Genomic DNA, 13,079 nt, shown 5'->3' with positions numbered 1-13,079 from the left:
ATAAACAGCATGGTCTGTTGCTACTACTACATAATTAAAAAGTATTTGAGGAGTCATCATGTTTAGGGAAAAAAGATATTAAGAAGTTCAAATCTGAAATTGAATTGCTTTAGTAATTACACTGCTGCTAATAGAGATATGGCAGAAAGGAAAAAGAAATGGAACCTCTATTTTTCTCCATTTCTTGAACAATTTGAATTGTGGCATAGTTTTGAATGCTTGCATATTATTGCAGGTCCATTGCAATCGCAGTCTTCCATGACCATAAAGTCAAGATAAAATGAAATGCATGTTTGAAAGTAGATGAAGAACTTGAGTGCCATGCGGCGTAATAAGCAATCTGTTGGTGTTGGGATATTTTGACGCTTCTAGTCTTCTAGACCTGTACCTGTGGAGAGAAATCCAGAAGCTGATATACCAAGTGACCAATTCAAAAGCTATGAAGCATCCTCGAGCTTTTTTTTAATGCAATGGCCGGAGCTCTGCCTTTCAATTAAGAGAGGAAAAAGAGGTTTATGTACAGAGCAAGGGGGCTCGGCCCACCTCAGAAAAAAAGAAATGCCAGAGAGTGCAATTGGATTACAGATTGCCCCTGAGAATTACACCCTCCAAGTTAATGCCCTTTTCCTTTGCTCTATGTCCTCTTTGATCTTTGAAGCCACCTGCAGTGCCAATTCATGAGCATTGTTGAAGATTCTTCTATTTCTCTCTTTCCATAAATTCCATAATGTGAAGATCACCAATCCATTGAAGCGTCTTCTTCCTCGACTATCTTAGTTTCGGCCTCCTGCCCTCCTCCCACCATGACCTGAATTGGAGCGGTTCCTGAGTTGTCCAGATCAATTGTCCATCGAAGTGCTCCCAAGATTCCCAAGATAGAATCCGGCTCCACACTTCCTCGGCGAAAGGGCAAAGTAAGGATAAGTGCAGTCCTGTTTCAAGGGGTCCATTGCACAATGCGCAGTGTTCATGATGTGGCCAACCTCTCTTTTGCAGGTTATCCGCCGTAAGGATTTTTTCTCTTACCAGGATGCAGGCGAACACTTTGCACTTGTTTTCAGCATGGGCTTTCCAATGAGATCGCTCCGGAAGCCCCCATAGGATCCTCTGAACTGGATCCTATAAGCTGAGCGGGTGAAGCATCCTCGGACTCTGCTCTGCTTTGCCATGAAGAAAATCAGAAATGCCTCAGTTACTACTCACTAGTTTCGTCCATCTTGTATTCAAGCGAGATGATGTAGATTTCTTTGCTACCTGATACCGTGAAGGAGTTTACTGAACTGCACCCGTTACACTCCACCGGGGCATGTTGGAGCGTTTATACTTGTATAATTGACACATCTTGTTAGAAGTGAACTCCTCAGAACAAGCAGTGTATGTAAATTTCTTTTGGTACTTGTGAAATTCCATATTTCAGAAGGGAGAAGGAAAACACTGCTTATCTTTCTCTGTTTGCACAATGCAACGATTTGAAACTATTGTTTTTCATTCTGCCGCCTGTGTTACTTCTTCCCAGTGTATGTACTACTTTAGAGCGTCCGCAGTGTGGTGAAACGGGGCGGTCCTATTGTGGGTCCCACAAATGACATGACTTGTCCTAGCGTTTAGCTCGCAGTGTATGGAACCAGACCCGGCTACATAGCCGGACCCACGCACAGGAAAAAAAGAGAGGCTTGCAGTGTTAGAGCTGATCGATTTTTTTTTTATTGGAAAGGGGCGGGTTCTATGGCTGGGAGCTCCTCCTCCATCGGAACGAGTCTGCTGTTTGCCGATGGTTTATGCGACTGATAAGCCGTCTGATACTGTTTTGTTGTGAGAGAAAAATATTGTACCATACCTGATAAGCCAAGTTCAAGCGAACAGGAAAATACCTGGTGCAATGGCTGCATTTAATGCATAGAGACAGTTTGCTAAGGCATGTGCATTTCAACGCAGAGTGACAACATAGAGTGATATGAACAGATTATGCTACAAGAGAAGAGGTCACGTTACCAGCTCAACTCTGCGGGGGTGTTCGGCTGGAGGAATTCTGGAGGAATTTGGATGGTTTGGACGAATGTTGGAGGAATTTGTGAAAGAAAAACACTATTCCGGATGAAAAAAGAAGCAGATCAAGCCGGATTTAAGGGCACGCGAACGGGGTGCATCAAAGTATATATTACATACTAAAGGCACATTAATTTAATTGGTCCAGAATTGTCGAACAAACACTCATGATCTCTGTGCGGAAGAAATCACAGCGAGATGATGTGCCTGATCCAACTACTGATATTTCATGACTTTGGTGGTCTGTTTTGCTGTGGCGAATCACAATATTAGATTAATGTATCATATATGTATACATATATACACTAAAATACATGTAACATACAGAACTAAAAATATCCTACATATTTTATACACATTAATGAGTTTGAAAGTAAAAAAGAATTAAAGGATCCAATGAGAACACAAAAGTAGTAGTAGTAGTAGCTGTAGGCTGTACTCCTATGTTATACGCGCAGAGACAAAGCAAGGCTGGGAGCACGCCTGCTGTCACCATCTGTCTGGGCCGCAGTCCTGCAGACCTATGGACTAGATGTGGAGTCACGGAAGGCAGCCAGGGAGAGGGATGAGCGGAGACTTCCAAACGTCAGGCAAGACATAGCAGGCTACAGCTTGGCCCCAACGTAGCTCCGCCCGTGCATCCAAATCTCTTACTAGGAAGATAGGCGCGCTCCGCTGCGCCCGTTCGTGAAGCATATGCCTATATATATTTGTTTAATTAGCTATCCTTAGGCACTAAGCTTCATAGCATGAGCATAACGCAACAGTGGGCAACTTCAATTTGCATTTTATGAACATAAGCCTTGTCTTCTCTCGTATATGGCAGGTACTACAACTCTGAATTTATGAAAACTCAAATATTAAGAGAAGGCCTAAAGGGGGCAATACACTGGGAATGGTTGTTTCCTCATACATTAGTACTTCCATTTGATGTAAAAATGGATCCGTTACAGACTATCTCGATGCAGAAACCTGACATGCCGCTAGCCAGCAAATAAACGGCTGACTAAAATCTGCAAGAAATGTGAGACCTTTTGTCATATATGTTGAATAGGGGCGTAATAACAAACATAGACACCTAGTAACATAACAAAATGAAGTGAATGGAAAACTTTCACACATCCGGGAAATGATTCCACAATTTAAAGACAGCCACATATGAGTTTATCCAAATCCAAATGGAGACATATGGTTATTAATTACCTTATTAGTTGCATCTTAACAAATACAGGAAGATGCATTAGAAGCATGGATTTGTCATTCCTCTGTAGTTCTAATTTATTACTACCATTTTGCTAGGACACAAAAATATGGGAAAGAATAAAGTTATAACATCTGATCAGCAAAATTTAATGACTACTATCACCTTGTACTTGTACTTGACCCAGACAACACTGACCAAGAAGCAGGGGTGCGCCTTGGTCAAATAGCGTTTAGGATGGAAGGCTTCAGCATCCTGGTTTGATAAAGGTAATTACAGTTGTTTCTCTTGGACTGGCATGTCATACTACGAAATGAGCAATGGAAAAAAAAAATATTGGACTGCCATGTCATGCTATGAAATGAGCAATGGAAAAAAATAATGGGTAAGGTAAATTAGATGGTTTTCTTTTTTTAATACCTTGTGTCGGTTTGGTAATTGTAGACATGATGCAGTTGCCTAGTGCTTGCCCTGGCAATCTGTATGTTGATATGGCCGCATCCTCAAAAGATCCTGATGCCATTTGCATGGAAGGGCAATTCAGTAAAGAAAGAAAAAGGCTTTTCTAAATCTGATCTTTTTGTATATTTATATAACATAGTTTCATAGTTAGATAACATGATACAGTAAGTAATGCAGCTGCTTTTTTCCGATGTTTCATAATTAGATAACGTTAGTAAGTCGAGCTGCTTTTTTCAGGAGAACACGTACATAGTACGATGTTTCGCTGTCACTTCCAGTTTGATGCTGATGAAGCACGCAGACCAATGGTGTATTATTACGATTATTAACTGTATCCAAATAACTGCAGTACAAATTAGCTAACACAGATAGCTTCTTTGAACTAACAATCAAATGCTCCGTGCAGAAAGAGAAAAAGGTTTGATGTATCTGAACCTGATGGATGGAACAGATGGAAAATTTGTTCCTATTGTCTTCTAAATCAGCTACATATGATTTGATCGACAATTAAGGTTGAGTAAACAGAGACAAAGGAGGAAGAACATTTGTCTGAATCCAATTCTGGTGCTGACATGGTATGGAAGCTGAAAATGCCAAAGGCAAAAAGAAATCAGCAGTTTCCTTTCTAGGACTGTAAATAAATTTGGTAAACCTAGCCATCCATACTATTTCATTTGGTAAAAAAATATATTGACATTGTTCAGTTGGCATGAGTATACAGAAGGTAAAATAGAAAAAAAAACGTATTTTTGAAGCAATTCTAAAAAAGAATCATAGTGTGTCTCCTTAGTTATATTAGCATAGTAATTGCCATGTCATACATATTTGGAAGCAAAAAAGATAGGGCACAAATAAGCAAAAAGAAAAATTAAATCAACAAATTGAAAGGTTGAGGAGACTACCTCAAGTCTGGAAGGTTAAGTGAAATTGTTGGCAGAGCCTTATTAGATAATTTGTGGAAAGCTCTGTAGCACGGATACGTGAAGAAGATGTTGTATCGCGTATCGGATACGTATCCGATACGATACGGATACGCACCAGATACGGCTGGGATACGTATCATTCGAGTATCCTATTTTTATTTAATTTTTGGAATATTGAGTACGTGACCTGATACGTATCAGGCCTGTGGGATACGGCCCAGCCCAACAAGAAGCCAAGGCTACCTTTATCTCCCCTGTTGCGACACCCTAGTCCTGACACGGCGCCGCCTCGCATGGCTGCACACGCGCGCCGCCTCCCGCGTAGGAGATGCGCCACCGCTCGCTGGCCGCCGGCGATGAGCCCCCGCCCCTTCGCGTCGCCTCCCGTGCAGGAGATGTGCCGCAGCTCGCCAGTCGTCGGTGATCAGCTCCCACCCCCTCGCGCCGCATCCCGTGCACCCCCCCCCCCCCCCCCCCCCCTCGCGCCGCCTCCCGCGCAAGAGATGCGCCACCGCAGCCAGCCGCCGGCAACAAGCCTCAATCGACCTCTCGTCCTCCAGGTCGTCACGCCAGGAAGCACCCACCAGTCTGCTACGGACGCGGCTAGCTCCCGCAATGTAGAGGAGAGATGCAGGGGAGAGCACGATTCAGCACTAAGCAGCAAAGCTAGCTTCCGCCGATCTCCCATGGGCCATGAGTACACTCCCTTTTCATTGTTGATGTACTCTAACTCTACTTCAGCACTTGTCGGTTGCATCCAGTAGATGGCCTCTCCAAATTTCAACAGTGTTGGCGCAAGTGCTAGTGCTAGACTGCTTGTTAGCTAGTCCTAGCATAGGATCCACCGGCCACATTTTTAATTTGCATTATTATTTATTTTTATTAAAAATAGTAAAACGTATGTTTTTTGAGAAATTGCCGTATCCTTCCGATACCGATAAGCGTATCAGTATCCGTGCTGCATAGGTGGAAAGCCTCGATTTCCATGGTGCCGCATAGTTAAGGCTCTGTTCGGCTGGTCTATAAGCCGCTTGTACTGATTTGTACGACTGATTTGTTGGGAGAGAAAAATACTGTACCATGGCTGATAAGCCGGCTTATAATAGCCAGCCGAACAGAGCCGGCTTATAATGGCTGATAAGCCGGTTTAACTGCCAATGCGTGAAAGAGGATGTCAGTAGCATTAACTAAAAAAAACATGGATACTCAGGTGATGTACCTGATCCAGAAAGCATACAAATGCATTCAGAAACCTCAATACGCATGTGATGGAAATGTGTGTAGTTGTTTGAGCATTGAGCCCCTGACCATATCACAATTGCAAGAAATAGTATAATAAAACAAAAGATGGAAACAAATAGTGTATGATAATCATTTATTCTTGACATAAATCAATTTGGCAGTTACTCGTAAGACATGGACCATGACTAAAAGGGACAGATAAATTTCCAACTCTCAGCAACCTTGAATTGCTATCATGTGTCAGTAGGAACAATTAACACTCTTGGCTACCTAGGATTTATAACATCTCAGTAGAAATAAAGGTGTGAGCCCTACTTTAACAATTGTAAGTAGTTGAGTAATGACTGGAGGGGTAGCGCAGCAGTGGATCAGTACCATGAGCTTGGCCTAATTAATAGTATAGCAGTGTAGATTAATTCATGAAGGTCCTGGCGCCCTGTTCGTTTGGGCTTGTTTGGCTGATAAGCCATGGCTGAAACTACTGTTGGCTGATTTAGTGTGAGAGAAAAATATTGTTCGTTGGCTGAAAAAGTACGGCTTATAAGCCGAACAAGCCCAAGCGAACATGGCTTGTCTTTGGATCAAAGGGTAGGGCTTCAACCTGAAACTATGAAGGTAAATCATAAAAGTGATAATGACACTGAACCCTAATATATCTAATCACCAAACTGAAATTGAAACATGCTAATAGGAATGGATACTGGGGTGAGGACATTTATTGATTTATGATCGCAGACAGCAAGTCACATGGGCAGCAAGCAACAGTCTCAAATCCTTGTGTACCGCAGCAATAATTTGGGGAAGAAGAAAAGCAAAGCAACAATTAAAGAGAATATAACGCATCAGGGACTACAGGGACCTCTCCTCAAATGAAAGGCTGGAATTACGTGAGGAGGGCCCTTACCAGCACAGGCTGGAGGCGTCCTAGACGCGAAGATGGCCTTGGTGCTGTCGGGGATCGGGGGATGGACCAGCGTGGTTCTTTCAGCAGCGGCCGGTGGCGCTGAAAACCGCTGCTCCGAAGACACTGAGTAGGGCAAGGACGCAAGGGAAAGGTGGAGAGAGCGAGATAAAGTAGGCCAGCTCGGTGAGGCGGCCATGCGACAGCGGAGCGTGCAGCCGCGCCATCCCGATTTGCCACCACGGAGACTGATGCGCATAGAGGCGGCCTTCCCCGACCTCCGCCAGCCAATGGAAGTGGAGGATATGGGGAGGGAAGAGGGGAGAAAGGAGAAATCTCACCGTGCGGCTGTCGCTGGTCATGTCAGTGGGCATGACCGAGGAGGTGATGGCGACGTCTGTGCTGGATCCGACGACGAAGCCCCCATGGAGCCATCGCGCGTGGCGCAGGAGGCAACTGCACCGAAAATGGTCGTCTGACCCGCAGCGACACCGGCGAAGCAAAAGCGACCGCATCGACGATGGTAGACTGATGAGCGTACATCTGGCAGACCGGATCTGGCCACCGAGCGGCAAAGCGCAGTCGAGAGGTCAGAGGTTCTGCGGTGCCTAGGGACCTTGCGGTGCCCCTATCGGCTGTGGGGAAGAAGGGGGCAGGGCTCCCTGCTATGAGCGGAGAAGGCAAGGATGCGGCAATGGCCAGAAGGAGTGGAGGGAGGCAACACCTGTAGGAGGCGGATTGCGCGAGGCGAGGCCGATGACAAGTATGGTCCTCTTCCAACTTGGAGGAGCAGTGGCGGCGGCAATCGGGATTCAGTGTTAGGCGGCGGAGGTGCCAAAGGCGGGGGCGGAGGAGGCGACGGAGCCTGCGAGAAAGAAACGACGGGTAGAAGCATGATTTCGCACCGCAGCGCAATTCATTTTGCGTTGAACATTGGGCCACCAAAGCACAAGGTCCCAAAATCAGGTCGGGACACGCACGAACACCACGCAGGCGCAACTGGACTGGCCTACAGTAGCGTCTGAACACGCATTAACACCAGGCGGACACAACAGAATCTCCTGGAACAAAGTGTGGATAGTTTTTTTTTTCCTGTGCGACATTTATTTTGGTTCATCCGTCTGCTCACGCCTGCGATCCTACGATATCTCCTTGATTGAATATTGCATGTCATGTGATAGAGGAATAACGGTAAAATGGGAAGTAGAAAATTATTGTGCTATCCATATACACATTGCATGTTTGCATGCACCAGTATACCTGGCAACGAGCAAAAGAAAAGAGAATTAACACAGAAGGAAAGAGAATTAAGACAAAAGGAATATCTTTGCATTTCTGAGAACCTTGTCAAATCTACCTACATTTAATTATTTCCCCTCTTTGCATTTGCAAAAGGGACAACTTTTTTCTCCTTTCATTTGGTTTCACGCTCACGTGTTCCATCTGCCTCGGTCTCCTCCCTGCTCGTCGCTCCCCTTGCGATCGTGGCATCGCTCCCCTCCCCTCCGTGACTCCCCGCTTGGCCGTGTTGCACGCCTTCGACCACCGTGAGGCGGCGCGGCGTCCAAGGTGCTGGAGGGTCGGATCGGGGGCACCGTGGTGCTGGTGAAGAAGGACGCGCTCAGCTTGGGCCACTTTTAGACGTCGCTCCTCGACAGCATCCACCATATCCTCGGCCAGGACACCGGGCTCGCCTTCCAACTCGTCAGCGCCACCAAAGCCGACCATCGTGAGGTGGCACGACGTCCCGGTGCTGGTATCCCGGTGGCGCGGGTGGTCAACCAAGGTATGCCCACCCCTTCCCTGCTCTCCCTTCTGTGCGAAAAAGCGAACACCTAAGTAGGGAATATAACGCGGGCAACATGTTCGACAAAATGTGTCTCCATGCTAGCAAACCTTGGTGGCTGTGTCCTCGTAGATGGACCTGCGTCGAGAAGGAGAAGGACCCGCGTCGAGAATTTTAAGCACATGTGATTTTTAGCAAGTAGTACCATAAAGGGTCTCCGGAGATTAATTAGTCTCATGCTGCATGTTCCATCTGATTGCACAATTACCCTCTGAATTTTAGCATGGAATATATACTCAAGGGGGAATGAGGAAACTAAAAGTCGGTGTGGTATTCAAAATCAAACCTACTATGCTTTTATATAATATATCCATGTTGCTCTTTCTCTGCTATTTTTACACTGTAAACATGCTAATTGTTTCTCCATAATATGGACTATTTTTGTACATCACTCATGGGATGCTATTTGAGTCATATGTAGATTGGACAATTGCTGAAAGAGTTTTCTGTTGATATGCTTAGATTAGGTTCTTATATATAAATTTTGAATGCTTAATTTCAGAAACAACTGAAGGAATGACGCAAGATGCTGATGGGGTTTCGGATGTAGTTCAACAAATAAAAGGAAGACCAGACGTTGTATTAATTTCAGGAACAACCTACGTCTAGATGCTGTTGATATTAGGTAGCGTCAATGGAACTTTTTAGCTTGATGGGATTTCAGGAACAGCATCTTTCCATCAGCATCGCAAGGTGTTACATAATTAGCAATTGATATTAGGACCTAAAAACAATTGACCATTTAGGTAGTCAATAGGATCCTGAATGGGCACGATAGGAGGCGGCGCCCATTCAGGTAGTAAATAGTTTTAGCATGTGTGTCTCTAATGGTACTTATTTTGTATCATGAATATTAGTATTTTCTAATACAAACTTAGTCAAAGTACATTTTTTAGACGGGGGGAGTATTTCACTCTTTCTAGCGTCAATGGAACTTTTTATCAACTCTCTCATGGACAAGTTTGATAATATGAATTTATTGGTTAATTTTGTGTTCAGTGAAATCACAATGGAACATATACAAAATAACGAAGGTCGTGCACCATTTGAAGACTTGACAAACATCATCAATGAAGGTAATTGTTTATACTCATGTCCATAGACGCATTCATTTGTATTATTTATAGTAATTAAGCAAATATTTATCAACTTATTTTCAAACAGGTGACCATACAACATCAAATTCACAAGTGCAAATAGATGAACGTGCACAGCGTAAAAGAGAAAGAGAAAAAGCACGATATGCATCAATGACTCAAGAAGAAAAGGATGAAAAAAAATAAAAACTTAGGAAAAAGTATCATCAGACAAAGAAAAACACGGATGCCACCAAGCTAAAAAGGGAAAGGGAAAAGGCACGATTGGCGGCAATGACTCAGGAAGAAAGAAATAAAAAAATAGAAAGCATCGTGAACGATATCATCAGAAAAAAGCAGGTAAATCTGATTTTGCTTTTCTGAATTCAGTGTTGCCATTTTTAGTTTATTTAATATATAGTGAATGCCATATGGTACCAGTTGGAGTTGATTCGACCACGGAAAGCACTGATGTCTATGAAGATAGTGACTGGCTACATCGAAACAACTCATACAATCCCATGGAGATTGATAAAGATAACACATGTACCATTTTGGTTTTTTTCCTAAATACTAATTATTTTATCTTGTGTTTGTATGATGCCGAGGCCAAGGTTAATATCATGTTATTATATATATGTAGATGAATACTCTGATAAATGTATAGATCAAAGTGGCATGATTGGCATGACTGATGCATCACCTGATCTAAACCTAGGTACATTGTTTTTTTCATTAATGTTATCTATTTGAGAAGAAAAAGTGTAGTGGGCAACCCAATTGTGGTTCATGACAATGTAATAATAAATTAATGTTCTTGCAATATGTGCACTTCTGTATTTTATTTGAGACCATACTTTTCTATTATATGTAGGTGCTGTAAATGCATCCAGTTCCATCGACAATATTGTCACGTGTCCAAAAGAGCATAAGCGTGAGCTAGATAGAGCACGAAGGGTTGCAATGTCTTCTGAACAAAAGGCGCTTTTAAATAAGAGACGACGTGACTTGTATGCACAGAAAAATGCTACAAGAAAACTGCAAATGACTCCACAAGAGAAGGAGTTGAAATGAAAAAAGAGCGAGAGAAAATACAATAGGATGGTGAGAGAACACCGAGCAAATAATTTGCATCCAGACTCAATAGCCATGGAGAGCCCTCACTTTAACCCTCAATTTATTTTCCCTTCTTCACCTCAATCGCATGAAGCGCCTTCACACGAGATGGAAATACATAAATTGAAGGGCACGCCTATTAACGTCGCGCCGACTATAGTTCAAAATCCAGAAGTCCAGACCCCTAAAGTGGCTGTGACACAGACCATACATAGGCAACGAGTGACCACTGGAGAGAGAAATGCCCTTCTATCCCATCGTAATCGGACTTTTGAAGCAAACATTGGAAGAAGTGCTAGAGGGTGTGCAGATGGAAAGTGCAATGATTCGAACGACCCAACTCAACCGAGTGTGGTTTACAACGGTAATTAGCCTTGATCTGTATATATTGTCGGTGCTTTCACCTTCGCTCTTCTATTCTAAAAACTCATACCTTTTGTTACTACAGGTGGTGTCACCTAGGAAACTCCAGTTCCACCACCTAATAATTGCACAGGTACACAGACACAACCGTCTGTAGTTGACGGTACCTCTTCAATGCCTCCAAACGGTGCACAAGCTCATACGCCAGACTCTATGGTCGAGGATGGTATTTTTTTTATTAAATTTATCCTTTTTTGTTTTTTCGTATGCCATTATGTTTCTCTCATCATATATGTGGCCGTGTTGCACAGACTGTGATGAGGATGTCATATTTGAGGAGGAAGAGGAAGAGGATGAGGCATACTTTTTTGTCGGACAAGGTACATTGTGTAATAGTCAAAATATTCTTTCATAAACTTTCTTTCAACGCGTAACCCATCAACATTTTGTCAGAAGACGACGAGGAGAGAACCAACGTTGAGCACATTCTCGACATGGATGAGGAAGAGAACAGTGAGCCTAATGTCCCGGATCCATATGATAGGGTTTACGCTAATGTCCCGTCAGAGTCACACATGCTACCATCGGTGCCGAACTGCGAGCACTGCAACGCAAAGAAATTCGAGGGTGAACCGCCCGGATTCTGTTGTCGGGGTGGAAAAATTCATCTTTCAACTCCTGAGACACCACCAGAGCTCATGAGGTTGTGGTCAAGCTCGGACGCTGATGCTAGGCACTTTCGTGCAAACATCAGATATTTCAATGGCCACTTCTCTTTCACTTCTTTGTACTGCCACCTAGATCGTGTGACCACTAACATGCGAATCTGTGGTGTCTACACATTCCGTGCCCATGGCCAGATTTACCATAACATACAATCATTTGGTAAAGAGGATGGTGTCGAAAAGAGACACCTCGAGCTTTATTTTTATGACGACGATCCGTCCCTCGAGCATCGGATGAGCAAGTGCCGTGAGCAATGCACCCAAAAAGACAGAGAAGTTATAAATCAATTGGTTAGTATCTTTAATGGGAATCCCTACTGTCGGTGCGGGACCCACGGGATACCCCGCAAGGAAGGGAGAAGATCTAGTCTAACTAGGATTCTTCCCATGTAATCTTAGTAGTAGTATTATTCTGTAATCCTACTAGGAACTCTCATTGTAAACTGACTAGGACTCTGGCCTCCTGACTATATAAAGGAGGGCAGGGTTCCTAGAAACACAGGACACTTTACAATCAATCCAACGCAATGGCTAACGCCGACTGGACGTAGGACTATTACTCGATCACGATCGAGGGTCCGAACCAGGATAAATCGACTGTCTCTTGCGTTAACCGTCGAGTTCTGCATACGCTGAAGCCCGAATAAACTGCCCCGGGGACCCCCATGGCAGGCTATCGGTGGTAAAACATCGACAGTTGTCCCATCATTCAAATGAGAAAAGAAAAGGATGTCTATCATCGTTCGAGAAAGCCTGTCAAAGAGTCCGGTAGTGGGTGAGTAGAGTCTTTGCTTTTCCCCTGTCGCCATTTCATTGCTTTTAGTTGACGTTAGTAACATTTGTCCTCGTCTTTCGCTATGAATAAATCCCATGACCTGCTTACTTTCCTAACTGCCCCAGTGAGACACATTAGCCTTTACTATTGACTTCTTCCTTTCCTATTTCCGGGTATCCCCATCTTGCCAAGCCGGATTGATCCTATATTCTAGAGCCAGCTACAATTAATATCTTATTGCTGCTAGGTGACTTCCTCACTCGAATTCATTAATTGAACTAGTCCTCTAATCGAAAAGGAGGGATATCCTGTTTTACGCTAGTCCGTTAATCACACCTTGCCCATGCTTGAATTCCTTTCTGTGCTACTTTCCCTAGCTAGCTATCCAGATTCATATTCCATT

At 43.8% G+C, this 13,079-nt stretch overlaps 3 long non-coding RNA genes and 1 pseudogene across 5 annotated transcripts; 2 read left to right on the top strand and 2 right to left on the bottom strand.

Annotated features, from left to right (window-relative positions):
• The first annotated feature begins 85 nt into the window (after window positions 1–85).
• On the top strand, window positions 86–1,445 carry LOC136533795 (uncharacterized). Its single transcript, XR_010778561.1, has 2 exons — window positions 86–914; window positions 997–1,445. It is a non-coding gene; the product is annotated as an uncharacterized lncRNA (long non-coding RNA).
• A 1,409-nt stretch (window positions 1,446–2,854) lies between these two features.
• LOC136533796 (uncharacterized) lies at window positions 2,855–4,153 on the bottom strand. Its single transcript, XR_010778562.1, has 4 exons — window positions 3,959–4,153; window positions 3,668–3,760; window positions 3,413–3,553; window positions 2,855–3,059 (listed from the first exon to the last, which is right to left on the bottom strand). It is a non-coding gene; the product is annotated as an uncharacterized lncRNA (long non-coding RNA).
• A 2,290-nt stretch (window positions 4,154–6,443) lies between these two features.
• On the bottom strand, window positions 6,444–7,741 carry LOC136533797 (uncharacterized). Of its 3 annotated transcripts, none has more exons than XR_010778563.1 (3): window positions 7,117–7,741; window positions 6,779–6,901; window positions 6,444–6,481 (listed from the first exon to the last, which is right to left on the bottom strand). It is a non-coding gene; the product is annotated as an uncharacterized lncRNA (long non-coding RNA). The 3 variants fall into 3 exon arrangements; XR_010778565.1 differs by having other exon boundaries at window positions 6,444–6,475; XR_010778564.1 differs by lacking the exon at window positions 6,444–6,481 and adding an exon at window positions 6,484–6,648.
• Window positions 7,742–9,630: 1,889 nt separating this feature from the next.
• On the top strand, window positions 9,631–12,192 carry LOC136533794 (uncharacterized; annotated as a pseudogene).
• The last annotated feature ends 887 nt before the right edge of the window (window positions 12,193–13,079 follow it).

The sequence above is a fragment of the Miscanthus floridulus genome, unplaced genomic scaffold, assembly GCF_019320115.1.
Source record: "Miscanthus floridulus cultivar M001 unplaced genomic scaffold, ASM1932011v1 os_1198_1_2, whole genome shotgun sequence".
NCBI classification, from domain to species: Eukaryota; Viridiplantae; Streptophyta; class Magnoliopsida; order Poales; family Poaceae; genus Miscanthus; species Miscanthus floridulus.
This window is presented reverse-complemented; position numbering and strand designations above follow the sequence as displayed.